This window comes from Megascapheus bottae, chromosome 7 (genome assembly GCF_031878675.1).
Source record: "Megascapheus bottae isolate mThoBot1 chromosome 7, mThoBot2.hap1, whole genome shotgun sequence".
In the NCBI taxonomy this organism is placed as follows: domain Eukaryota; kingdom Metazoa; phylum Chordata; class Mammalia; order Rodentia; family Geomyidae; genus Megascapheus; species Megascapheus bottae.
This window is the reverse complement of record NC_143515.1, coordinates 54461946-54488228: the sequence shown is the minus strand read 5'-3', so window position 1 is coordinate 54488228 and position 26283 is coordinate 54461946. Positions and strand designations below refer to the sequence as shown.

The window sequence follows — 26283 nt, the reverse complement described above, 5'->3', positions numbered from 1 at the left end:
TGGTAGGAGAGGTATGAGTCAGAGTCAGATCAAAAGAAGAAAGCACCTCCCAGGGTAAAAGAAAAAGATTGTCTTTCCTCCTCACTCCTAGTGGGAGAATTGATCCGATGTAATTGCTACTCACAAGAGGAACACATGAAGAGTTGTCCTTCTGCAGGGGCTCAAGGTTTGAGGGCATTGCACTGTGGAACCTGTACTCTGGGCAGAGGGCAGAAAAGGAGCGGTGGAAGAGGAGTAGAAGGGAGGAAGAAGATACTATTGGGTTTTATAGTGCTGCCTAGGCAATGAGCAGGTGGTTCAGCCTTAACAGGGTGTGAAGGATGAGGGGGTTTTGGTTCCATGAAGTTCTGGTGCTTCCTGTGCAAGGGTGTGGGAGCCATTTTGCTAGACAGATAGGAGGAGGGCCTACCTTTGTATTGTGGTTTCCTTCACACTTCTCAGTTACAGAGGCAAAGGCTATAAACATGAAATAGATTTAAATAAGATAAATGATTTTCTTTTTGTGTGTGTGGTACAGGGGATGAATACAGGGTCTCACACATACTATAAGAGCATTCTGCCACAAAGGACAACCTTTTGTCAACAGAACAGGTTAGTGGTGGCACATGGAGTGCCCTCAGCCCTGAAGTACTGTGGAATGGAACACAGTACAATAAAGATAGGGCCACTACTGGCAACGGAAGATCAAGTATTTATACTCTGCCATTTTCTTTCACTCCCATGTTACACTCCTTGAAGCAGGGCTGCAGTAGGCACGGTTGTATACTGTTTCACTCCCATAAGCATATTTGCCACCTGTGCAACTACCGAGGCAGTGCTACGTGAAGTCAGGGACCATGAGAAATCAGAACCAATCCAAATCTCTAAAACACTCGTTGTTTTGAGAGGAGCTAGTGACCATCTCACAAGGAGTAGGATGAATGCCATAACTGTGTCACATGACACAGCTGATGTAAGAGGAGTGGCCCTTCCAGTTACTCCCCAACTAGGAAGTACTTTCCCTTCAGGGAAAATGAACAAACTCAATCTTTCCAGAGAAATCTCAATTTCTCACATTTGAATTTTTTTTTAAATATCACTGAGAAGCAACTTAACCAGTATAATACACTGATGGAAAAATATTGTGTATTTGCATTCCCAAAGTATAAGTTATAGACCTAATTTTAGTCTAATGTGATTTGAAATGAGAAATCGTAGTTGCAAATAGCCCTGTGTGTGATTAAACCCCAATGGGGGTTGGGAGTAATGGAGACATGACAGACCCCCTTCACAATAGCTCACCCTGCACAACAGACTAATGAAATTATGTGCATGATGCACAGCGTTACATTGAAAATGCACTTAACATCTCTGCAGTTGATATGCCAGGTTTCTCCCTATGGAGATCATTAAAGTTTTAAACTATTATATGTATATGTGTGTTTATATATATATTTATATAGTATATATATAGATCCCCCCAGGGAAAACTCTGTGATTTACCAGTACTATTTGCTGAATAATATAGAGCTCTAACAAAGGTTTCCTTTCCTTCCCAGATTCATGTTTGGAAGGAAAAATGATCAATTGGCTGTGATGCTGGAAAGGAGAAATCTTGATATGGCTGGAGTCACAAATTGATGTCTTTAAGAGGAGCTGGACTTGGGCCGGGAATTTGGCCTAGTGGTTAAAGTGCTTGCCTAGCATGCATGAAGACCCGGGTTTGATTCCTCGGTACCACATACATAGAAAAAAGCCAGAAGTGGTGCTGAGGCTCGAGTGGTAGAGCTCTAGCCTTGAGAAAGTCCAAGGACAGTGCTCAGGCCCTGAGCTCAAGGCCAGGACTGGCAAAAAAAAAAAAAAAAAAATAGAGGAGCTGGGCTAAGAAATGTAAGATGGAGATTCTGTCAAGCCATAAGAACTCAATGGTGGACTTCATTTTGGTTCAGTCCTAGCATATTCCCTGTGGCTAGGGGAACGGAATGGAAGAGAGCTACTTGGTGTGAGCAGATGTATTTTGATGACAGTATTTTTCCCCTCCACAAAAGGTCTTTTGGTGGGTTGAGATGCACCTTAGTAGTAGAATGCCTGCCCAAGCACGTCCAAGGCTCAGAATTGGAGAAGAAATTCTTTCTTTGGGGGTGTGGTGGTGGTAGTAGGGGCTGAACCAAGTTCTCACATGTGTCAAACAAAACTTGATTTCTTGAGCCACATGTATACTGTTTTTATTTGTGCTTCTTTTTTGAGACAGGAGCTTGACACTGGCATTGGATTCTTTTCTTTTGTTTGTTTGTTTTAATCTTTTTTTTTCCAGTCCTGGGCTTGAGCTCAGGGCCTGAGCACTGTCCTTGGGTTTTCTCAAGGCTAGAGCTCTACCACTTGAGCCACAGCACCACTTCCAGCCTTTTTCTATGTATGTGGTACGAGGAATCGAACCTGGGTCTTCGTGCATGCTAGGCAAGCACTCTACCACTAGGCCAAACTCCCCGCCCTGGCATTGGATTCTTTTTTGCTCCAAATTGGCACTCTATCACTTAACCAGTGTCTTTGTTTATTTGTTTGTTTGTTTGTTTCTGGTCATGGAGCTTGAACTCTGGGCCCAGGTACTATCCTGAGATACTTTTGCTTAAGGCTAGTACTCTACCCCTTGAACCATAGAGTCACTTCTGGCCTTTTCTGCGATTAATTGGAGATAGGAGTCCCACAGATTTTCGTGGCCTAGCTGGCTCCAAATCACTATCCTCAGATCTTGGCCTCCTGAGTAACTAGGATTTATAGGCATGAGCCACTGGTGCCCAGCTAATCCATATCTCTTGTTCAGGCACTGAACTATTGCTCCTCTTGCCTCTGCCTTCCAAGTAGCTTAGATCACAGGCCTGCATGACCACACTTGGCTAAAAAGGAAAACAAAAACGAACAACAACAACAAACCCGTGTCATGGATCTGCTTTTAACACAAACCCCCAGAAATTCACTATTCCTGCATTCCAATTCAAGCTGTTACCTCCACTTCTGCACAGAAACCATACGTACCAAGATCATCAAAGGCTCATATGTGATAGAATTTGTAATTTTTCAGTCCTCTCTTGCTAGACCTATCGGCTGTGTTGTTGGGTCATGCTGTCTTCCTTGGAATACTTTACTCTAGGGTACCCTACTCTCCTAGTTTTCTTCTTGGGGTTGAAAGCCTCATAGGCATTTTTTTTTGCCAGTCCTGGAGCTTGAACTCAGGGCCTGAGCACCATTGTTGGGGTTTCCTCAAGGCCAGCGCTCTACCACTTGAGCCACAGCACCACTTCCGGCTTTTTTTTTTCAGTGTATGTGGTACTGAGGAATCGAACCTAGAGCGTCGTGCATGCTAAGCAAGCACTCTTCGACTAGGCCAAACTCCCGGCCCCTCATAGGCACGGTTAACTCTACCATCCAAATCTACCCTTTCCATGAGTGCTCAAGCCAAAAATCTTATACTCATTTTTTAAAAATTCTCTCACATTCTGAGTAATTATTTTTCAGCTCTTCCTATAACACATTTAATATTAGAATCTAATCTATGAGCAAATGTCTTTGGAAGATAATACCTGCACTGTTTTCAATTGTCCACTCCTGTCCCCTTGTTGAGTGCCAGAGCCTTCGAACTGCCCAAGTCCACCCGACTCTGCACTTCCTAGACAATTCTCAACATCTTAGTCAGACTTTGCATGTTACCACTGAAGTAGATCATACCATCCAGACTGGCTCTTTTTCTAATATCCTGCAGCTCCCTCCTTCTAAGGAAAGGATACCCACATGTAGGTGGGGTGGGGGGATGGGGTGCTAAGGGAGAAGCAGGAAGAATTAGGACTAGCTAAATCAAATTTGGTAGGATAGGCAAGGGAGAACTTTACACCCTGGGAGATGCTACAGAGAAGGTTCCCAAAGCAGCATGTCTCTTGATGTAAGGGTCTGGGATGTGGGGAGTGGGTCTCTTGGAAAGCTAGATGAGGGTCAGATGGTGGATGGTCAGCGCATGCCATGCTCAGGACTTTGGTCTTTATCCCGCATTTTCTAGTAGGCTTGGCCATGAGGGGAATGGGAACGAGTCTGAAATTCACTTAGCATAGTTATCTCAGCTGCCTGCCAAGTAGTCTATTTAGTCCAATTCACAGGCAGAGCTTTGTTGAGCATTGAGAAGTCACTTGCTCCATGTGAATCCAATCACCACGGCAGGCACACCTCAAAGAGGGAACACACAGCCGCCTCTGAAAAGCCTGCCCCACACTCTGGCAGCTCAATTCATGAATATGCTTTTCCAACGTCTGACGCTGCTGCTTAGCAAAGATATTATGGGACAAATCCTTGATTTGACCTTTTGTATCTCTATCCATCCCACTGTGCTAAAAGCAATTATGTGCATCTTGTGTGTGGCTGTCGGAATAGGGAGTCACTTAGCGACGGGTCCTTTTCACACTCCAACTGTCCTCTCCCCCATTCCTTTTCCTCTCTCACAACGGCCTGCACAGCAGGCTTCTGCCGCTGCTTGGCAGAGTCTAAAATGGCATTAGGAGGAGGCGAGCAGAGATGTAAACAGGTGGAAACAGTGCCTGTCATGGCGATTAGCATTCCCCTTGGGCAGGCACAGCTATGGATGAAAGAATGGGGCTATGAGGGGAGAGGAAGAAGAAAGCCGGCTAGGGAGCAGGAGGCAGAAGAGGGAATGCATTCATTGTTGAAGGCCAGGCAACTTTCTACAAAAACTTCCTGCCACACAAAGCAGCCCCAATGGTGTCAGAGTGGGTGGCAGCGATCTCTACCGGGGAGAGATGATTTATCAGGTCTTCTTTGCCTACAGTAGATTTATGTGTGCAAGGTCCACATGTGCACAAGTGGAATGTGGTTGTGTCTGTGTGTGACTGCACATTGACCACCCCAGAGTGCCTGGCTGGCAGTCTGCATATTGTCTATGTGGATATGCATTAAGATGTATGGATGCCACAGACAACTCATACTGATGTATTGTGTGCATGTGTACAGAGAGCATGGATGCATCCACAGCTGTGTGCATGTCATTTCTGAGGATGGGGTATTTCTCAGTCAGTGTACACGTGTGTGTGTGTGTGTGTGTGTGTGTGTGTGTGTGTGTGTGTGTGTGTGTGTGTGTAGGGGGGGTGCATAGTGGCACCCATAAGGAAAGGGATGAGTGCAAAGCAACTTCCTCCATCTGCTTTAATAGAGTATTTCAGCCTGACCATGGAGGCTGCTACATTCCTTGCCAGAGAGAGGACCTTTGGTCTTGCCAGAGACCTAGTAGGTTTAAGTTTAGAATACTGGAGGCAAGACCCAGGAGGAATTGGGAGGAGAGGATGGAGGATATTTTCCCCTAAGCTTTGGTATGTAAATAATTTACAATGAAAAAATGTGTCTTAGTGGTAGAGAGTTTGCCTAGCATGTATGAAGTTCTGGGTTCAATTTCTCAGTACCACATAAGCAGAAAATGCCAGAAGTGATGCTGTAGTTCAAGTGGTAGAGTGATAGCCTTGAGCAAAAAGAAGCTCAGGGACACTTCCTGGTTCCTGAGTTCAAGCCCCAGAGCTGGTAAAAAAAAAATCAGTTGGAATAAGTGCAGCACTATGTCGAAAATGAACTACAGAACTTGTGGGTGAGGACAGAGGTTTAAAAAAAAAAGCAAGCAAGCAAGCAAACAAACAAACATAAAAAACATGGGAGAGAGCAAGGGAAGAGGAGATATTGTCCAAAAAGAAATGTACTCTTTACTTGACTTATGTAACTGTAATCCCTCTGAACATCACCTTTACAATAACAGTAATAAAAGAAAAAGAAAACAATTAACTATAGATTAAGATTGAGCAGGAAGCAAATGTAAACAATGAAATAATAGTAACTGATCTGCTGTCAGACCAGGCTTGACTCTGATTGAGCAAAGACTTGGAAGAAGACAGGATGAGTTATCAGAAATGACTTTTCTGTGAGTCAACTTCCTATTTTGTGAGAAAATAAACTTACAGAGGAAGAAAAACTGATTCTGGCTCATGGTTTCAAAGATTTCAGCTCATGGTCACGTGGCGCCATTGTTTCTGGGTCTGTGATGAAGTAAAACATCATGGCAGGAGCATACAGCAAAGCTGCCCACTTATGATAGCCAGGATGAAGAGAGAGAAGGGGGGAGAGAGGGGAGGAAGCAGAGATGGGGTGGGGGGGAGAGAGAATGTGTCAGTCCCAAGGCTCATTAAACTATCTATCCATAAGTGGACTGACCTATGTATGAAATCAGAGCTCTGATGATTCAGTCACCTCTTACAGATCTCATCTCTCAACACTGCATTGGAGACCAAGCCCTGAACACATGAACTTGGAGAGATATTTCAAATGATGATTAAACCATCTCTGGCTGAAGAGCTGAAGTTGACTGGTCTCAGGTAAATTCATTTGATGAGGTAGCATTAACTCTGGAAACTATGCTAGAAAGGAGAAAAGGAACCATGTCTGAAATCAGTGCTATACCTCATTACCCCTAAATCTTCCCACACAGGGTGGATTTTGCTTCAAATGGCAGCTCACTGCTACACCAACTTCAAATTAACCACCTGTGACCTGGTGTGGTCTTCTTACCCTTTGCAGATCACCTTTGGGGCTCTGAGATGATTTTTAAGGTAAGAAGGAGGTGGTAAAACCCCAGGGTCAGGCCATATGCTTTTAAAATCATTTAAGAGATTCATTCAGGCAGACCTTTAATGATTACTGGTTGATTGCACATTGTATGCAAATTAATAGAGATAGAAAATAAAAATTACCTATGAGAATACAACTTAAAAATAACCAACATTTAACATTTTGTTATACATGTGTCCAGGCTTTAAAAAAATGTCTTCCCTGTCTCTGTATGTAACTATCCACACACTTGTAGATATCTGTAAGTTATCTTATAACTTAATTCTTTACCTATTACTATGTCTTACATGTCATTTCATCAGTGAAAATCTGCACTTTTTTCTCTTACTTTGTGGCAATGGCTAATATATTTATTGAATTCCATTGTGGTGATGCTATTAAAACATTAAAGGACATAAGGATACAATATGAGGTAGGAAAAGTTTCTTTTTGCTAGTCCTGGGCCTTGAACTCAGGGCCTAGGCACTGTCCTTGGGCTTTCTCAAGGCTACCATTCTACCACTTGAGCCACAGCACCACTTCGAGCTTTTTTTCTTCGCTATGTATGTGGTACTGAGGAATTGAACCTGGGTCTTTGTACATGCTAGGCAAGCATTCTACCACTAGGCCAAACTCTGGGCCTTAAAGATTTTTTTTTAAATCACACATAGAATAGACAATGAAGTAGTACCTAGAACAAAATAGAATTTCTACAGAACAATGAAAAGTCAACCTACCACCAGGAAGAACTTTGGGAATGAAGAGGATATCTAATAAGGGGTTAGGGACTCAACTCAGCATCCCAATAACCTCCCATCCAAGGTCCCCGAAACTCATGATGGGAAGCATTTTGAGGGTTTTCATCAAAAAGGAAGCTCACAAGGCAGAAAGTTAGCAAAGTAGAAATGTATTTAGCAAAGCCAGGAGGAATAGAAATGCAGAAGGTAGGAGCAAGAGGCTCCGAATGGCAGTTCTTGATCTAGGCTTGTCTATGCCTCCTGAGCCCTAGGGGTCTCCAACCTGAATCCTTGCCTGGAAGTGGGGTCTTCAGCCCTGACCATCTTTGCTAAGTTTCCAAGAATGGATGCACCATGCTCAGGTGAATCTGTTATGTCTCTAATCATGGAAATAATGTATGTACGCTTTGGGGGCATTCTTTTTCTGTCAAGGAATTCCATCAGATTTGCCAACCATTCTGTGTTCTCACTACTCATCCAAAGAGATTGAAATGTACAATGTTGAAAAGAAGGAAGAATGACAAAGAATACAGGCTTATGACTGCTTTAATTTCTCATGGTTCTTCATTCCTGATTCTATCTTCTAAGATTTTTTTTTTGATATTTTATAACTTTGTGGCACTTAATAGCTCTCTCTACACTGCTGTAAATTCAAATGGTATACACCAACAGAGGCCATCCAAATAGCCAACAAATGTGAGCAGTGAGCACAATCACTGAAGCTGCTATTTTATATGGCCACCAAATGCCCATTGCATGGCCATTATAATTTATTTAACTTTTTTGATGTTTAGAAGGTTTTTTCCTTTCTTTTCTTTTGGTCTTCATTTTTTAATTTGGAGGCTGGGATGTAGATCAGATGAGTGTTCCCCCAGCCTGGGAAATCCAACTGAAATCTACTCTACTCTTGTTTAACTTAGAGGACAGAATGCCTGAAGGTCCAAAGCCCCCTATTCAGGCTGGGCAAAACTGGTTGGGGCTAAGATGGCACCTTTAGTGCCAAGATAGTTGATAATTGCTATGGGAACAACTGGGAAAATGCATAAAAAGAGTAATGCTCAAATTCCTGGACAATCATCACCTATTCCCAGAAAAGACATGGATATCACTCCCCTTTCATAGCTTCTCCTTTCCTCTTTATTTTTATTCTATGTCTATAACCTTCTCACCTCCAAGTAGTGAGAAGTTGATTTGCATGTTTATCTTCCTCCCACTTCTACTTTTGGCCAAGAAAGAAATTCTGTTTCACTGCTCAATTTGTACCATCTTGTATAGATTTTGTGATTCTAAAAGAGGGGAAAAAAGAGCAAGAGCACATTTTAGAAAAACAACAACAACAACAAAGCAAAACAAACTAAACTGGTTAACAGTAGTTTGTATGAGGCCTTGAATTCAAAACCAGCACTGAAAAAAAATGAGAATAATGACCACAAATGAGCCCTTCCCCTCCCCTCACAACCCCTTCCTTCCTTTTCCCTTGGGGGAGATTGAGCTGGACTTGGGGACCAGGAGCAGAAGGCACAGATAGGAACTGTAGCTCCCAGGCCCTAATTCTAGGTTCTGCAGTCAGCTGGATTGGAAACAAAGCCCTCATGTCGCCTCTTACTGGTTAAATAAAATTACTTCCCTCCTCTGAGTCTCAGATCTCTTCAGCTTTAAACCAAGACTACAAAAAAATTCAACTAACTTGGGAAGCAATGGAGCCTAGACCCTAGGCTACAGAGGTTAAGTGCAAGGATTCAGGCAGCACTGGTCTCAGGTGACACTCAGCAAGTGCTGTGAACTAACCTCTGGTAAAGATTATTGTAGCTAACACAAGTGAAGGACACTCAGCTGGCCATAAGGTGGTTGAGTACATTGAGAGATTTCTCTGTTCTCTTACTGCTACAGGGTTCAAGTCTAGAGACTTTGCCCTGTTGCCCAGTAGGCACGCAGAGGCTGCCTTTAGCAAAGCACATGATCTCCCCTAAGATGAAGCAACACGGGAGCATCTGCCAAGCACCACAGATCTTCCAGAAGTAGACATCACAGCCAGAACATAGCCTTCAAGCTGATGTTTTAGTGCTACTATGAGTTTCAGGGAAGAGAACCAACTGGCCTAATGAAGCAGCAAGACAGGGGCTAAAGGTGAAGGCTTCTGTGAGGGTGTGTCTGAGCAATGCCAAGTAACGGGCAGAAATAGAGGAGTTTATACCCAGATTCATAAAGGTGTGTTGACCTAGAGGAGCCGAGAAATCAATATCAGTGTCTAGTGGAAAGTTTTCCTATGGATTAACATCTAAAGTGCAAAAGGGCTGGTTGATGTTTCCAATGACAAGACAGCCCATTGATGTGGAGGCTTAGTTCTAATTTTGTGTTGCCTCCTAGGGCAAAGATTATAACAAGGAAATTTGAAAGCAGAATCATGTTCTGTTTCCTAGGGGACTGCATTAAATCTGGCTAACTTAGAGAAAGGATGTCACATGGGAAATGGAAAACATAATCTCCCTCCCTCTGCCTCCCCCACTCCTAGTTGCAGTCCCAGCTCAGCCTCCCTCTTCGCTTTGCCTCATTCCCAGGCTGCACACCCCCCATTCTGGCTTCCTCTATTTCCTTAACTGCCAGCTTCCACCTCCTACCTGAAAAGAATCTCTTTCATTAACATATTTGTTTATCTTTGTTTGCTTTTATCCTAAATTGTTGTGTGCCTTCTAATGTGCCAATGTTATATCCACTTTTCACACTCTGCTGGGGAAGGCAAACACATGCAAGGTAATATTTACAAGTGATAATTGTTTTAGTAGAGAAATGCTCATAGAGTAACAAGGAGAGAAGAGGCTCCAATGAATAGTCCCACGTACAGTGCCAATACCCACTGCCTGTGTCTGTCCCGAAGCCAATACTGGAAGGCAAAGCAAGGGACGACACCGCCAACACATCCCTCCAGAAGGATTTCGGGGCACTGTGATCACCAGACTCAGTGACAAAGCCTAGTCTGAATGTCTCAATGAGGGTTAAGAAAACACGTAGGCTGCCCTTTAGGAGTTTATAATGTAACCAAGGAGGTAAAAGTTGACATTGGCTGGGCTGGGTGCTGTAATCATAGCTACTTAGGAAGCTGAGATCAGAGGATTGTGGTTTGAAGCAAGCTGGGACAGAAGACTCTTTTATCTCCAATACATTTTTTTAAAAGTCAGAAGGGGAGCTGTGGCTCAAATGGTAAAGCATTAGCAAAAAAGTTCAGGAGCATCTAGTCCCTGAGTTCAAGTCCCAGGACCAGCGCGCACGCGTGCACACACACACACACACACACCCCTAAGTACATATCATCTATGCATACTTCTTAATACAGCCTTTTTATGAAGGCTATACTGTTTACAAAAATTATCTTGTCTCCTTCTCACATGAAATACCAGAAGGAGTGGCAGAGAACGGCTGGGCCAGTGTCAGGAGGGTGTCCAGTGGCAGAGCCCTCTCACTGTACATCCCAAACTATTTCAGCACATCAAAGCTATCTCACACATGCAGGTGATGATGCAGTCTTCTAATTCTAACACTGGGCAGATTAAGGCATGAAGATTGCAATTTTGAGTTTGAGGCCAGCTGGGATACATAATCAGTTCAATACCAACGTGGACTAAATAGTAAGACTGTCTCAAAGAAAGAGAGAGGAAAACAGAGAAGGGGGGAAAGAAGACTGCAATTATATTCATGATATGAGTTGAATTCCCAATGCTACAAAAAAACCTATTTATAGTAAGATTTTCATCTGAATGAAATCATATTTATATGTATACACATATGAATGGAAAACGGGAAGGATCTAAAACATGGAAATGGATAAATGGGATGGGTGGATCATGTACAAGGACGTGGGTTCAATTCTTAGCACCTAAACGAACTAATAAGAGTTGAAAACAAAAAAAAAAATGAAAGCTGTATGTTTTTAGTCATAGTCAGAGGCTAAATGTGGATTTGTCGTAGGCTATAGAGCCATGTTTGCTTGGTGGTTGTGAATGCGTGTGCTTGCGTGTGTGTGTGTGTGTGTGTGTGTGTGTGTGTGTGTGTGTGTGTGGTGTGTGTATGTGTGTGTGTGTGAACTTTGCTCAGGAGTAGAATTGGAGGACTTTCACAAGGGACCATTTATTTGGTAATCCCATTCTTGCCTTTTGACCCTGATCCTTGCCCTGTGGAGGGAAGAGCCAAATTGCATCATGGCTCTTTGTTCCTGGCACATAGCATACCAAGTGTTTGCCTATATTTAGCTGACATGAAGTCACTGAGACTCAGGGCCTGCCAGACGCAATCCCTGCTTTGTTACTTGTCATTCACACAGCTGCTGCTGTGACTTCTCTGCAGCTTCTGTCCTTGGATGAATTTAAAAGGACTGAAAATGTTTTCTGATTGGGATAACTGTGCCTGGGGTAGAGAAACTGAAATCTCAGATCAATGAGTCGCAGGGACAGGGCCCTGAGGTGAACACTGGATGGCTCCTGCCAGCCTAGGAGACTTCAATTATCATCGCCTTTGATGGAAGGAGGAAGACCACAGTGGGCAGGCTGAGGAGGAGTGGGAGGTGGCCCATATTCTGCATCTGATTCCTGGGGCCCAAGTATGCTCTCAGCTCTTCTCCTTCTAACAACCTGATCTAACACTTGGTCACAGAAATCCAGGGACAGCAAGCAGGACCGGCATTTCCAAAACACAAGGGAGAATGGCACTGCGATTGAGATGCGGTTTCAGAAGTTCAACTTGTTGACCAGTGTTCTGAATTTTATACTTGAAGTCTCCTTCGTTTAGCTGAAGGATCTGGGGGTAGGAATATTGAGAGTACCAGCTGGGAGTCTCAGTTCTCCATTTTTTCATTTCTCACTTTGGATGGCAATCACAGTAGTGATTTATCCCTATCAGAGAAATCCAGTTTCGTTCAGTTTAACAAACAAAATAACTTTTAGGCTCTAGGCAAAGAATTAAGACAAATACTATTTCTGAAAATAATTTTGAAGTTGGTGTGGTTTAGCTTGTGGCTCATGCCTGTAAGCCTAGCTACTCAGGAGGCTGAGATCTGAGGAGGGAGGTTCAAAGCCAGCCTGGGCACTTAAGTCCATGACACTCTTTTTTTTTTTTTTTTTGCCAGTCCTGGGCTTGAGCTCAAGGCCTGAGCACTGTCTTTGGACTTGCATGCTAGGTAAGCACTTTAACCACTAGGCCAAACTCCCGGCCCCCCATGACACTCATCTCCAATTAACCACCAGAAAATCAGAAGTGGCACGGTGGCTCAAGTGGTAGAGTGCCAGCTTTGAACTGAAGAGCTCAGGGACAGCACCAGAGTGCCAGCTTTGAACTGAAGAGCTCAGGGACAGCACCCAGGGCCAGAGTTCAAGCCCACCTCCAAAAATGTTGGTATGGTTTGATAACAGAATTGTACATTCTATGTAAAATTTAAAGGATAGTTGAAGCTTTTTTTTTTTTTTTTTTTTTTTTTTTGCCAGTCCTGGGCTTGAGCTCAGGGCCTGAGCACTGACCTTGGACTTTCTCAAGGTTAGAACTCTACCACTTGAGGCTCAGCACCACTTGTGGCTTTTTTCTATGTATGTGGCACTAAGGAATTGAACCCAGGTCTTCATGCATGCTAGGCAAGCACTCTACCACTTGGCCAAACTTCCGGCCTAAACTTTTTTTTTGCCAATCCTGGGACTTGAACTCAGGGCCTGAGCACTGTCCTTGTGCTTTCTCAACGCTAGAGCTCTACCACTTGAGCCACAGCACCACTTCTGGCTTTTTCTATGTATGTGGTACCAGTTGCCACTTTTTCCGTCCCTCTAACATTATCATTAACTTGTTCTTCAGGCCACATTTTGTCACTATAACACATGTTCTCCTCCTAAGACTAATTTTATGATTAAAAGTAAAGATAACTTGGGCCAGGAGTTTGGCTTGGTGGTAGAGTGTACGCCTAGCATGCACAAAAACCCGGGTTTGACTCCTCGGTAGCAAAAGCTGAAGATGGTGCTGTGGCTCAAGTGGTAGAGCTGTAGCTTTGGAAAAAGCCCCAAGACATTGCCCAGGCCCTGAGTTCAAGCTCCAGGACTAGCAGCAAAAAAAAAAAATAGTAATAAAAAATAACGATAACTTAAAAATAATACTAGTTTATACCAGTAATTCCAGCTACTCAAGGAAGCAGAAATTGAGAGAACCATAGTTTGAACCAACATAGGCAAAAAAAAGTTTGCAGGACTTATCCCAATTAATAAACAGGGTGTGGTGGATTACATTTATAATCTCAATTACATGGGAGGCACAAGTAGAAGGATTGTGGCCCTGGGGAAGATTTGAGATTATGCCAGAAAAATAAATTAGAGCAAAAAGTGTTGGAGGTATGGATAAAGTGGTATAGCACCTACCTTAGTAAGTGCAAGGTCTTGAGTAATGTGAGGATTTATGAATACTATAGTACCCCAAATACTTCTTGAAGTAAGAACAATTAAAATGTACTCTCAGTACTTTCAATTCATTACAATTGTTGCAGTTTTACTACAAATGTGTTTCCAGCATCCCCTCTTTTTTTTCCCCCTCAGCAGCAATTTTTGCTGGTAGCAAGGTTTGAATTTAGAGCTTCATTTTTGCTAATCTTGCTTGAAGCAAGACTCATCCATACCTCCAGCCTGGATTTCTGCTTTTTATTTTATTTTTAAATTTTGAGATGTAGTATGAGCATTATAAGCATGAGCCAACAGTGTCTGGTTTGCAATGCAGATTTTTATTAAAAATGTATCCTTTGCCAGACACTGGTGGCTTGCTCCTGTAATCTGAACTGCTCAGAAGGCTGAGATCGGATGACTGAGGTTCAAAGGTAGCCCAGTCAGGAGAGTCTGTAAAACTTACTTTTAATTAACCACTAAAAACCCAAAAGTGAAGTTGTGGTTCAAGTGCTAGCTAATCTTGATAAAAAAAAAAATGTTCAGGGACAGCGCCCAGGCCCTGAGTTCAGGATTGGACACTTCTCTCCCCCCGCCCCTCTCTCTCTCATGAAAGCAACCCTATGAGTTACTTACCATGTGGTCCAAAGTGGCTCTGTCTTTTTCTCTCCCCCAAAAAACATGCAAATAAAAGTCAGGCAAATTGGTGGGCGTGGTGGCTCACGCCTGTAATCCTAGCTACTCAGGAGACTGATCTTTGAGGATCACCATTCAAAGCCAGTCCAGTCACTAAAGAATGTGAGACTTTTATCTCCAATTAATCACTAGAAAACGGGAAGTGGTTCTGTGGCTCCAGGGTAGACCCTTGAGCTGAGGAGCTCAGGGACAATGCCCAAGGCCGAGTTCAAGCCCCATGACTTACCCCGCCCCCCCCAAAATAAAAAGTTAGGTGAATTAATTTCAGGAGGAATACTGAGTTAACTCAGCTCTATGAAAAAGTAAGTTTGTTCCAACTTCACACTATTATTTGTAGCCAGGTAATTTCCATGTCTCTCACCCTCTAAGAAGGGCTGTATTGGACAGTAACCTGTCATCAATACCTCACTGTGAATGAATTGCAGGGAAGAAGCAATGAGACATGAAAGATGAGACAGGGAGGAGAAGGGAACAGTTAGTACTTGGCAAGGAGCCAACAACCTGGGGAAAATGTCTCTATCCTTTTCAGTGCAAGAACATTGATCACGGGAAGAAATTCCTTAGGTCCTTGTTCAATTTGCCTCAAAAATCACAGAAGTTAGTCAGAGCCTGGTGGCTCCTGCTTATAATTCTGACTGACTACCAAGGAAGCTGGGACATGGAGAATCATGGTTCAAAGCCATCCAGGCAGATAAGTTTGTTAGATTCAGCAAAAAGCTAGGCTGGAGGTTTTAAGTGGTAGGGCATCAGCTGGGTAAGTAAGCCAAGTGACTATGAGGCCCTGAGTTTAAACCCTAGTAATGGGATGCGGGAGTGGGGGGAGGAAATTACACAGTTCTTATAATGGTGATTCAATTCACAGTAAACATTGTATGGAAATTGGACTAAGCAATCACTTGTGGGCAACACTGGGGGAAAGCGAAGGAAGAAATGATATTGTCTTGACTTATGAAATGAAAGGGATGACACTGCCTGACTTATGAAATGGTAACCCCTCTAACATAACACACTAATAACAGTAAAATTATATTAAAATATCATTCATATTTTACTTCAACTAAATGCTAGGATTATCATGACTAATTATGATTGAAAGGGGAGGTCTGTTTTATCAGAAGCTTTTATATATTAATAATTATTACAATGGTCACTTTAATAGTTGTGATAAAATTGGGAATAAATATTCTCTCTACTTGTTTTAAGATATATATACAAAATGCTAATTCCATTAGTACAACAGGGAGAATATACAGCTCTATACCTTGTCAATAATTTTACCATGATAAATATATAACACGATGATTTAAAAAATTTCAAAGAGCTTGGAACCAGTAGCTCATACCTGCAATCCTAGCTATTCAAAAGGCTGACATCTGAAGATTATGGGTTCAAAGCCAGCCTAGGAAGGAGTCTTTGAGACTCCTATCTCTAATTAGCCACCAAAATTTGTCAGAAATAGAGATGTGGCTCAAGTCATAAGCACTAGCCTTAAGCAAAAAAGCTCAGGGACAGTGAGAGATAAACTGGAGGGATTATCCTGATTAAAGAAGTTAAAGTGTTTTGAGGATCATAAGAAGTCATTCAAAAAGATTTTGTTTGATTTTTTGTATGTGTCGATATCTTAATACCTAATGGTTTTTGTTGGTGCTCTATCACTTGAACCATACTTCTAACTTCTCTTCTTCCTCCTCTTCTTGTGTTGCTAGTTAATTGGAGATAACAGTGTTGCAGATGTCTGCTTGGCCTGACTTTGAAATGTGATTCTCATATCTCCTGAGTCCATAGGATATTAGGTTGTGACCCATGGGTATCAGTCTCAGTCAAGAATTTTGTGGAGGAAAATGTACCTTTGAATGGATAACTGCCAACTTTTAGCTTCACATGCTTTGCAAGTTGGATCTCTGGGTCATTATTGGCCCTGTGACATGCAGGGCCAGTACTATTAGATCTTCTACTCATGACCCTAAGACTTTGGTGAGAAATCAGTGAGGGAAACCTGGCAAATACCACTTCAGAATATTGACACTTTTTTTGTATGATGTGTGATATGGGGTTTGGTCTCAGGGCTCCATGCTTGCTAGCCCAGCATTGTACTGCTTGAGCCATTCTTCCAGCCTGTTATGTTACTACTCTAACAAGTAAAAGTTGTTCTCAGGTCTCTACTCCATGCCCTGGTATAGAATTATATATCCTTGGGGCCAGGAGCGTGGTCCAGTGGTAGAGTGTTTGCCTAGCATGCATGAAGTCCTGGGTTCGATTCACCGGAACCACATACACAGAAAAAGCTGGAAGTGACTCTGTGGCTCAAGTGGTAGAGTTCTAGCCTTGAGCAAAAAGTGTCCAAGGACAGTGCCCAGGCCCTGAGTTCAAGCCCCAGGACTGGCAAAAAAAAAGAAAGAAAGAAGGAAAGAAAGAAAGAAAGAAAAAAAGAAAGAAAGCAAGCAAGCAAGCAAGCAAGCAAGCATTATGCATCATTCTCTGCTGTGGAATTTTGTAATAGCTTTTGCTAGGCCAGGCAGAGAATATACCATTTCTCCCACCCTCAGTGAAATTGGGCTTGTGATTTGCCTTAGCCAGTGGAATGAATATTAGCCAATATGACACAAACAGAAGATTCTTGGCCCGGGTAGCCATTGTGCCTTTATGGCTTTTTTTTTTCCAGGCATGGAACTAGTTGGCATAGACCTGGGTCTGCAGTCTAGTCTAGCAGCCAGTCCATCAGAGTCCCCAGGAAGGTCAGGCCAAGGCCCACCTGCACAGGCCCACTGGCACAAAAGAAGAAATGTGGTACTCAGGCTCCGAGACTTTGAGTTTTTTGAGAAATGCTGAGAAAACTGACCGATGCAAAAGTCAGGTAGATTTTTTTGTTTATATAAGTTAGGAAAAAAAATCCTCCCTTCACTCTTATTTTATGGACCATCTATCTACTCAGGGCAAATCATGCATCGTTCACCTTCTCCTAGCCCAGGCACATTTCTGGGGCATTTCCCAGCATGTGGGTTGTGTAATGCAGAAAGCTGTGCAGCCTCACTCTCAAGTTAGCCTGACAGGAAAGTAAATTAGACCATGACTCGCCCTCCCCCAACCGGAGTCCCACTGAAGCCTGAAGCTGAACACAAAACTCGCCGGCCTTGGCTATTAGCCCAGCCAGGCCTCAGCTTCTCCTCTAGACTCTGGAATTGTTTGGAGGAAGGGATGGCCAGGCCTTGAGGATCCTATCTCCACCCAGTTTTCGCCAAAATGTTTTCCAACTAGAGTTCACGACTCCTTTTAGTAAAGGAATGTTCCCGGGAGGAGGCCAGCAGGGACAAGCCATCACATCCGATGGCCTGGATGACTGTGCTTTCCTCTAGCTGAGGTCACAGGGAAGTCTCTTTCTCCTGGGCTCTATCCTTCCCCCAGCCCCGTTCTGTCTTCTTTCCCTCACTTTTCCTAGTGCCTGCTCTTTCCTGCTTTCCCCTTCCAGCGCCCCTAAACTCCGTTTCCCGGCCCCACCGAGCCGCCGCATCATTGCGGACATTGTCCTCGAGGTGGCAGTAGAGAGCCGCTCCCTGTTCAGCACACTGACGTCATCTTGTTTACTGGGCTGCGGGTCATTTTTAGATCTAAGATCACAGGATGTATGTGAATTGGGCCAATGATTCCCCATTTGTTTGGCCAGAGGCCCTTCTGGTGGGCATCTGGACAAGTAGAATGTCCTTCTTGACAAAGAAATTTTACCGGGACAAGTATTTCCTTGCAACCACTTGGAATTTCGTCTTTAGGAAATGGGGAGGGAAGAGTAGAGTTCAGGCTGCAGACTTTGGGGGCCAACTTTAGTTTTAGAGCTCTCGTGAGAATGGTTTTGACTGCACAGAGAAGGTGTGGGGAGGGGAGTGCTAGACATATTTACCCTGGTTTCGTCCAGCCAGCTGAGAGTCCTCCCATTTATTTTATTTACAGAATAACTTCTTGTGGACTTGAACTTGGAAGGAAAAAAGAAACAGTTGATTTGGCTAGCTGTATCCAGAGTTGTTGAGGAGAGACACATTAAAACTTAGAGAGGCTGAGGAACCCCCGCTTTGCATGCTCTCATGCAGAAATTAGATTGGAACCTTTCAGAGTCATTAACTATCTGTTTTCCAACCCCCAAAATTCCTAGCCCAAAGCAGTTAAGCACTCACTCTTGATTCTTCATTACCCCAGCTCCCACAGCCACAGAGGATGGCAGGGGAGCCCCAGAGCTTACTGAGTGTCATTTGGTGTGGGGGGATGAAAGGGGTTTGGGAATTTGTCAAAATAAACAAATTTGCTTAGCTATTGCTGTCCTTTCAAGGAAAGGATAACACCATAGCATGATAAAAAGAAAAAAAAAACTATAGATGAATGTTAAAAATAAAGTAGCCTAGATGAACGAAGTACCTGATCCTCCCTCTTCACCTCCCATCTCACATGCAGACATACTGCTGCGCTGGTGCTGAGACCCCCAAGGAAAACCAACTTCCAGAGAGGACAAAGCCCCTCTCCTTCAAGTATATACTCCACTAGAATGATGTCATCAAGGAGAGGATGGACAAGGAAAGTTCAATCACAGGAGCCATTGCCCATTTCTTGAGCTCCTAATCTCTGTTAACTCCATGGTCAGACAATGTAGCTTATAAAAACAGGAGTTTTATGTATGTGGAGTTTATAAATACAAGATGTTTTCATTTCTTTTGTATGTACCAAATGAAAGAAGGGTCGGGGGGGACACTGCAACAGAAGGGGAGAATGTGGGGTAAATGGTTCAGAAAAGCATTCCTCCACTTTGCTTTTTGTGTCTGCCCAAGAGTTATGCTCTGGGTCAGGGCCTGGAAACACTGGCAGAACTGTTGGCAGGGAGCAAGAGCCCTGTACTGCAGGAAGCAGGCAATGGGGAGACTAAGAGAAGGTTGAAGGACAGAAGCCCCTTGCTTAAAGGTCACAACTATCCAGTGAAGAAAGAAGTTGAAATCTAGTCAACAAGGACTGCTGAACATTGCAAAGAAAGCACAGACCTGCATCAGGAATAGTCCTTCTAACTGTCCAAAGAGAAGTCTCTAGACCCTGCTTGAGTTATTTGCATCTGTGAATAGAAAGGCATACACAGTCATAGGTCTGATTATCAGTGGTAATCTTCACATGCCCGTGGTCAAGAACCTGCCAATACTTTCTTCTCATTTTCAGCACAAGAAAGAACAAAAGGAGAAAAGGCAAACAGTGAAAAAATATGTTTTATGTCTAATTTTTTCCCCTGAAAAACCTTTTTTTAATCTGTTGTGGTGCTTGAACTCAGAGCCTGGGTGTTATCTTTGAGCTTTTGTGTTCAAGACTAATTCTGTACCATTTTGAGCCACAGCACCACTTCCAGAATTGAAGGTAAGAGTTACATGGACTTTTTCCTGCCCTATCCTCCTAAGTAACTAGGATTACAGATGTGAGCTACTGGTACTCAGCTTCTGAAAAACTTAAATTGAGACATAGCTTAAGTTGAGTATAGCTAAGTGGTGAAGTGTATATTTATCTAGGTTTGATCTGTAGCTCCAGTAAACAAAACTCCCAATCAAAAACAGTACAATCTTTCTAAAATTGTTCAATATAATACAACAACAGGCAAGAAATATTTACTTAATAAAGCATTAAGGCAAGTACTCTAGCCACCTTGCACATAGCCATGACAGAACCATGCCAACAACCCAGCAAGAGCTTTCTTTTTTTTTTTTTTTTTTTTTTTTTTTTTTTTGCCAGTCCTGGGCTTGAGCTCAGGGCCTATAATTTTTTTATATATGTTTTATTTATTTATTTATTTATTTATTGCTAGTCCTGGGCTTAAGCTCAGGGCCTGAGCACTGTCCTTGGACTTTCTCAAGGCTAGAGCTCTACCACTTGAGCCTCAGCACCACTTCTGGCTTTTTTCTATGTATATGGTACCGAGGAATCGAACCCGGGTCTTCATGCATGCTAGGCAAGCACTTTAACCACTAGGCCAAACTCCCGGCCCTCAGCAAGAGCTTTCTAAACCGCAGTTAGTTTTGCAGGCTCCAAGGGTATACCAGATGTTCCAAATTCTCCAAGAAAGCAAAAGGCTCTCAACCACACACCAAGCAATATTAACCCAGTGTTTACAATAGTGTCAACTCTAAAACACAGCATTCCATCCCTAGAATATCAGCTAGACAGTACATTTCATCCTTCTAGATGCTCTCTCTCCTTCTTCATCCTGATGTAGGCCACAAATTATATCAGTGAACTCCGTTACTCCTTGACTTCTGTTTGGGTTTACTTGATGGAAATCCTAGGCAAGAGATAAGAGAAGCATGAGGGAAACCTAAGAGGTCACCTCTGGCCGTCTGCCTCTGTGGCTTGTGGTCACAGCACTTGGCAGGTAGCCTAAGCATTCAGGACACTGTTGGTTCTGGAGAGTGTGATCTCCTCACACTGGCAGGCTTAGGGTGGTCAGCAGCTGTTCCTATTGCACTATCCCTGTGGTTTCACTACATTCTGCCCACACCTTGAAAACCAGTCCTTTATTCAACTCTCCTCAAATTACCAAATTTGAGTGTGTGCCATCTGTTTCCTGCCCAGGTCTGAGTTGATATAAATAGAAAGTCAGGAAAGCAGGAGCTCAAAGGCCTTATTCCCTGTTTGCAGGGGTGAGGGAGATGAAGGGGGGAGTAACAGGAAGTCACAGGTGGATCAGGATGACCTCTTATTTGAAGGACTTCATGAAAACCCTTTGTGTGTGGTGTGTGTGTGTGTGTGTGTGTGTGTGTGTGAGAGAGAGAGAGAGAGAGAGAGAGAGAGAGAGAGAGAGAGAGAAGAATAAGTAACCCTCCTCAGATGTAAGGTTTCCTAAATTCAGCTACACCACAAATGCTTCTTTTATTGAACTTATCTAAGAAGACTTAAATGGAAAAAAAGTAGATAGACTGTGGGGGAGGTTCAATATATGGGCTCCAGACCCATTGCTTGGATTCAAATCCCTATCCCCTCACTTACCAGGTATACCATAGGACATTTAACCTTGTCGTACTTCAATTTCCTTATCTATAAGGTGGAGTGATGCCAATAAATGCAGTTCCTGGTCCATTCTGTGTATGAGGCTATACTAGGATTTGAACTCAGGCTCTTATACTTGATCTATCATTTAAGCCATGCCTCTAGAGCTTTTGCTTTATTTTTCAGGAAGGTTTAGTGGTTTTGGTCTGGCCCCAATCGTCTTTCCTCCTATGTTCCTCAGATATAGCTGTGAGTTATCATGACTGCCTTATTTGTTTCATTTTATTGTCTGAGCTGGTTTCAAATTGTAATCCGAATCTCCTTCTCCAGAGTAGCTTGGATAATAGGCCACCACAGTTGGCCCCAAGTGCTGTATTACTGAGAGAGCTCAGACACAATGTTTGACTTCTGAAAACCAAAGGGCAGATGAATCTTGGGAAATTGAGAAGCTCTTGGGAAATAAGGCATGTGCTGGTACAGATTTTACATAGCTTAGACAAGTATAGAAAGCTAAGGGAAACTCAAAGCATAGAATCTGGCTAGTACCACTGGGCCCCAGTGAGACCAAGTAGCCACTTGGGGACCAATGGAACAGATGTCTGTCTGAATATGAAATTAAATAAACTGTATGAAGAGTGCACATTGGGGGTTAGGGAAGTAGCCCAATGGCAGAGCACTTGCTTAGAACATATGATTTTCAGCACAAGAATGAAATATCCCTGTCCTCTCTCCCGAAGTCCCCCACCCATTCATAAATACTTTTCCCTTCAGCATGATCAATTTCTCCTTTTCTACAGGAATGGGTTCATCTACATCTAATGAGTCGTTAACATCTCCGATCTTTAATTCTCTGGCTCACTTATTTGTATTTCTCCAAACCCTGGCCTAGCAAGATTTCTTGAAAGAATTGTCTGTAAATGGTTCTTCCCTCTTATCTCTCCTCAACATTTCAGGCCCTACCACATCCCAGACCACTCTTTCACCATCACTGACATCTCCTTGTTACTTCATCTAGTGATCTTCTTCCTATCTGTCTCAACAGGATAGCTGCTTTGGGCTGAGTGTGTATTGGCATGTTTTCCTTCTTAGGCTTCTTATAGATCTCATGGACCCAGAATCTTGTGGATTCTCCCAGGTCTCCATCCTATTATTTCAGGCTTGTCAGCATGTCATTCTGGGGTAGGTAGAACACAGAAATGAGCTCACAGATAAGTTCTTCACAGTGTCTCAGGAAATGAAGAAACTTCTGTCTTTGGGTGACCAGTAGATATAGGAAGTTGATGGCTGGTGAAATGAGGGGCTGGATTCAGGGGGAAACACTGGAGCTGGTGCTAGCATGTTCTCTAGTCTGTCTCACCACATGATCCCAGATGCTCAGGGCAACCAGAAGCTACCATGCATCTCAGGCTTTTATGGTCAATAGTCCCTTAAACTTCTGTTTACAATAAGGGGAGAGCCTGGGGTTCATTTATTTCACTGCCTGGGGTCACCCAAGGACAGGCAATGTCTGGATGGGCACCTCCACCCTTTTCCATCTGTATCCCTCAGGGTCTCCAGAAAACACAACTCAGTCTCCAACACCTTCCATGACTTCACTAGAACCAGTTCTCTTTTAAGCAAAACAGAGTCCAAATGGTTCAGAGCTTATTCTCAAGAGATTATCTCTATTTTTATTCTCCCTCTTTACTAGTTGCCATGTTTTGTACTGGGAGGAGAAGTATTGGGAAGGCAGGTAGGGAGTGGGGAAGACACCAGCTAACACAGAAAGCCATGCTCTTTTTGATTTAGTCTGCAGAGACTCTTATGAATGTGCGAGTGAGGACTTCTCTGTCTTTGGCCTTAACAATTTTAAGATGCCATGAATAGGATTTTAGGAGCACCTAAAGTAAAAAAATGTCTAAAGGTATTTCCTACTACTGTCTGCATAGAAAAAGAATCCAGGATCTCTGTTAATGGCTGTTTTGGACTAAGACAATGGATTCATTGCCCAGTAGGCCATTTCACTGGATAGGAGTTTTGTTCCTTTATTCCCTTCATCCCACACCATCAACTCTAGATGCTACTTGACTAATGATGGGGTTTTGTTCCTAAAATTCAATGGAAATTGAAAATATTGTGAACTGAAAATGCACTTAATTCACCTAAAGTATGCAGCTGGATAACACAGTATAGCGTAGGCAGTTGTTTTCATGGAACTCACTGCCTGGTTAATAGACAGGATCTCCCAGCCATGGGGTGGGGTTGGGGGAGGAGAGGATGTGGCAATCAACAAGCTGAAGAGGTAAAGCAGGAGGACCTTGAGTTCAAGGATAGCTTGGACTGTACTCTGGGGTTGGAGGCTATGGTGGAACACCTACCTAATACCTGTGAAGTGCTTGGTTTGATGCTCAGCACTAGAGAAAGACAGAAAGAAGCACAGTGCCTATTACCAGCCTAGGGGAAAAAAATCAAAATTCAAAATTGAAGTAAAGAACCATTATAAAGTTAAAAAAGTCATTGATCAAATCATCATATACTAAAGACTGTCTTCCATTTTCCTCTTTAGACTTATCCTGTGTCTTCCATTATGTCCTTGGAAAGGTACTGGGCACTGTCCTTGGGCTTTCACAAGGCTAGCACTCTACCACTTGAGCCTCAGCACCATTTCTGCCTTTTTCTGTGAATGTGTTATGGAGGAATTGAACCCAGGGCTTCATGCATGCGAGGCAAGCCCTCTACCACTAGGCCAAACTCCTGGCTCCTGATTTATACAAATTTGTTTTTGTTCACAAAGCCTTAATTTCCCCACCTGTAAAATGCAAATAATGGATACCACTTTATAGTTATTGGGAGAATTAAAGTCAAAATTGAAAGTCAATATTTTTATGGTCCTGGAACATACATTAGGAATGCAGTAAGCAATAACTGTTAAAATATATTGTCCACTGAAGTCTTTTACTTGATTCCCTTATATACAAAGGAGTTATTAATTATTCAAATTAGAGTTATTTTAGCTATAAGAAACAGAAAATCCAACTGAGAATGGTTTTACAATAAGAAATTAACCAGGTGCTTGTGGCTCATGCCTGTAATCCTAGCTAACATGGAAGGCTATATTTTGAAAATTGAAATTCAAATCCAGTCTGGGCAAAAAAAAAGAGTCCATCAGACAGACACATCTCCAAATAACCAACAAAAAGCTACAAGTGGAGCTATGGTACAAATAGTAAAGAAGCAGCTTTGCACAACATAGCCAAGAGAGATCTCAAGTGCAAGGTGCAAGGTTCTCAATTTAAGCCCAGTGTCAGAGTGCACACACGTGCACCCCCCCCACACACACAGAAAAATGAGTATCAACTAGTTAGTAGTAAATCTGGAGATTCAGGATTGGCTGGCCTACAACTTAGCAATGTTGTGAAGGCTACACGTTGTCCCATCTCTCTGCCTGCATCCTCCTCTATCTGCTTTGCCACCAGGTAGTGTCTTATGGTGAGCTGTCTAGCTGGCATGTGGAAACACAGCATACAGTAGCAAAAGTGTGGGGCTTTTTGTTTGTTTGTACTAGTCCTGGTGTTAGAACTCAGAGGCCTGGGTATTGTCCCTGAGGTTTTTCACTCAGGGCTAGCACTCTATTTTGAGCCACAGCACCATCTCTAGCTTTTTGGTGATTAATTGGAGATAAGAGTCTCACAGACTTCCTTCCCAGGCTGGCTTTGAACTATGATCCTCAGACCTCAACCTCCTGAGTAACTAGAATTACAAACATGAGCCATTGACACCTAGCTTTATGTTTAGCTTACTTCTCTCCTTTCTTCCTTCTTTCCTTCCTTCCTTCCAGTTCTTCCTTCCTTTCCTGTTCATTCTGTGTGTGGGGGGGGGGGGGGTCCTGAGGCTTGAACTCAGGATCTGAACATTGCTTCTGAGCTTCTTTTGTTCAAGGCTAGCATTCTACCACTGGAGTCACAGCTCCACTTCTGGCTTTTTTTAGTAGTCTATTAGCAATAAGAGTCTTATGGACTTTCCTGCATGAGCTGGCCTTGACCAATGATCCTCAGATCTCAGTCTAGGATTACAGGGATTACAGGTGTAAGCCACCAGCACCTGGGCCTACCGTTTAAAGAAAGGAATCTTTCAGAGAATTATTCTAGTAATCCACACGAGAATAATTTTAAGGGCTTATGTTTAACTAAAACGGACTGTCTCAATCAAGTTTTATTCTGGAAGTGGGGAGGATTAGTTATTGAATAGGCAACCAACTAATGAGCTGCTCTACCATTTAGCCATATTCAGAAAGCATTATTGAACACTATTCTTTGTTTAAGCTTTTTAGGCACTGACACCAAATTTAGGACCTAAATATGGAACATCTTGACTTACAGCATGGTGCCCAGAAGTGTCCTCTGAAGCAAGGAATGCTAAGGGCAAGGCGAAGATACCTGGCCCAGGTTCAGAAGCATGCATGGCCAGGAAGCAGCAGTTTTAGAAGAAAAGTTGCCAAGAAGGTGAGAAGCTCCCCATATTTCAAGCTGGCACTCAGCTCCCAATTATGATTCCAGAATTATTAGCTTTGATTCTGTGAGAAAGGAACACATCAAAGCCAGAATCCTATGAATTAAAACGTTGACTAATAGAGCTAATTATAGTTCAGTCATCTGAATTTTCACACAATGAACTGGGTTCTCATGAAAGCCTTCTCTTGGGCAGGTGGCTTTGATGATGAAGCAGCTATTTATGTCCTAAACACAGTAGTTCTTACTCTGGCCAGGAATTCCTCACTGGAGTGCCTTCTACCCACTCAAACCCCTCATGCATTCAGCCTCAATTTCTTAAAAAGCTAACCCAAGCTCCATTGA

The 26283-nt window shown here is 43.0% G+C and overlaps 1 long non-coding RNA gene across 1 annotated transcript in view; it reads left to right on the top strand.

Moving 5' to 3' along the window:
* The first annotated feature begins 6304 nt into the window (after positions 1–6304).
* The window catches only part of LOC150060807 (uncharacterized), a 30371-nt gene continuing 10392 nt past the window's right edge, over positions 6305–26283 (top strand). The window contains exons 1-3 of the long non-coding RNA XR_016536165.1: positions 6305–6392; positions 6506–6626; positions 25810–25932. This is a non-coding gene — a long non-coding RNA (uncharacterized LOC150060807). The remainder of the gene's footprint in view (positions 6393–6505; positions 6627–25809; positions 25933–26283) is intronic.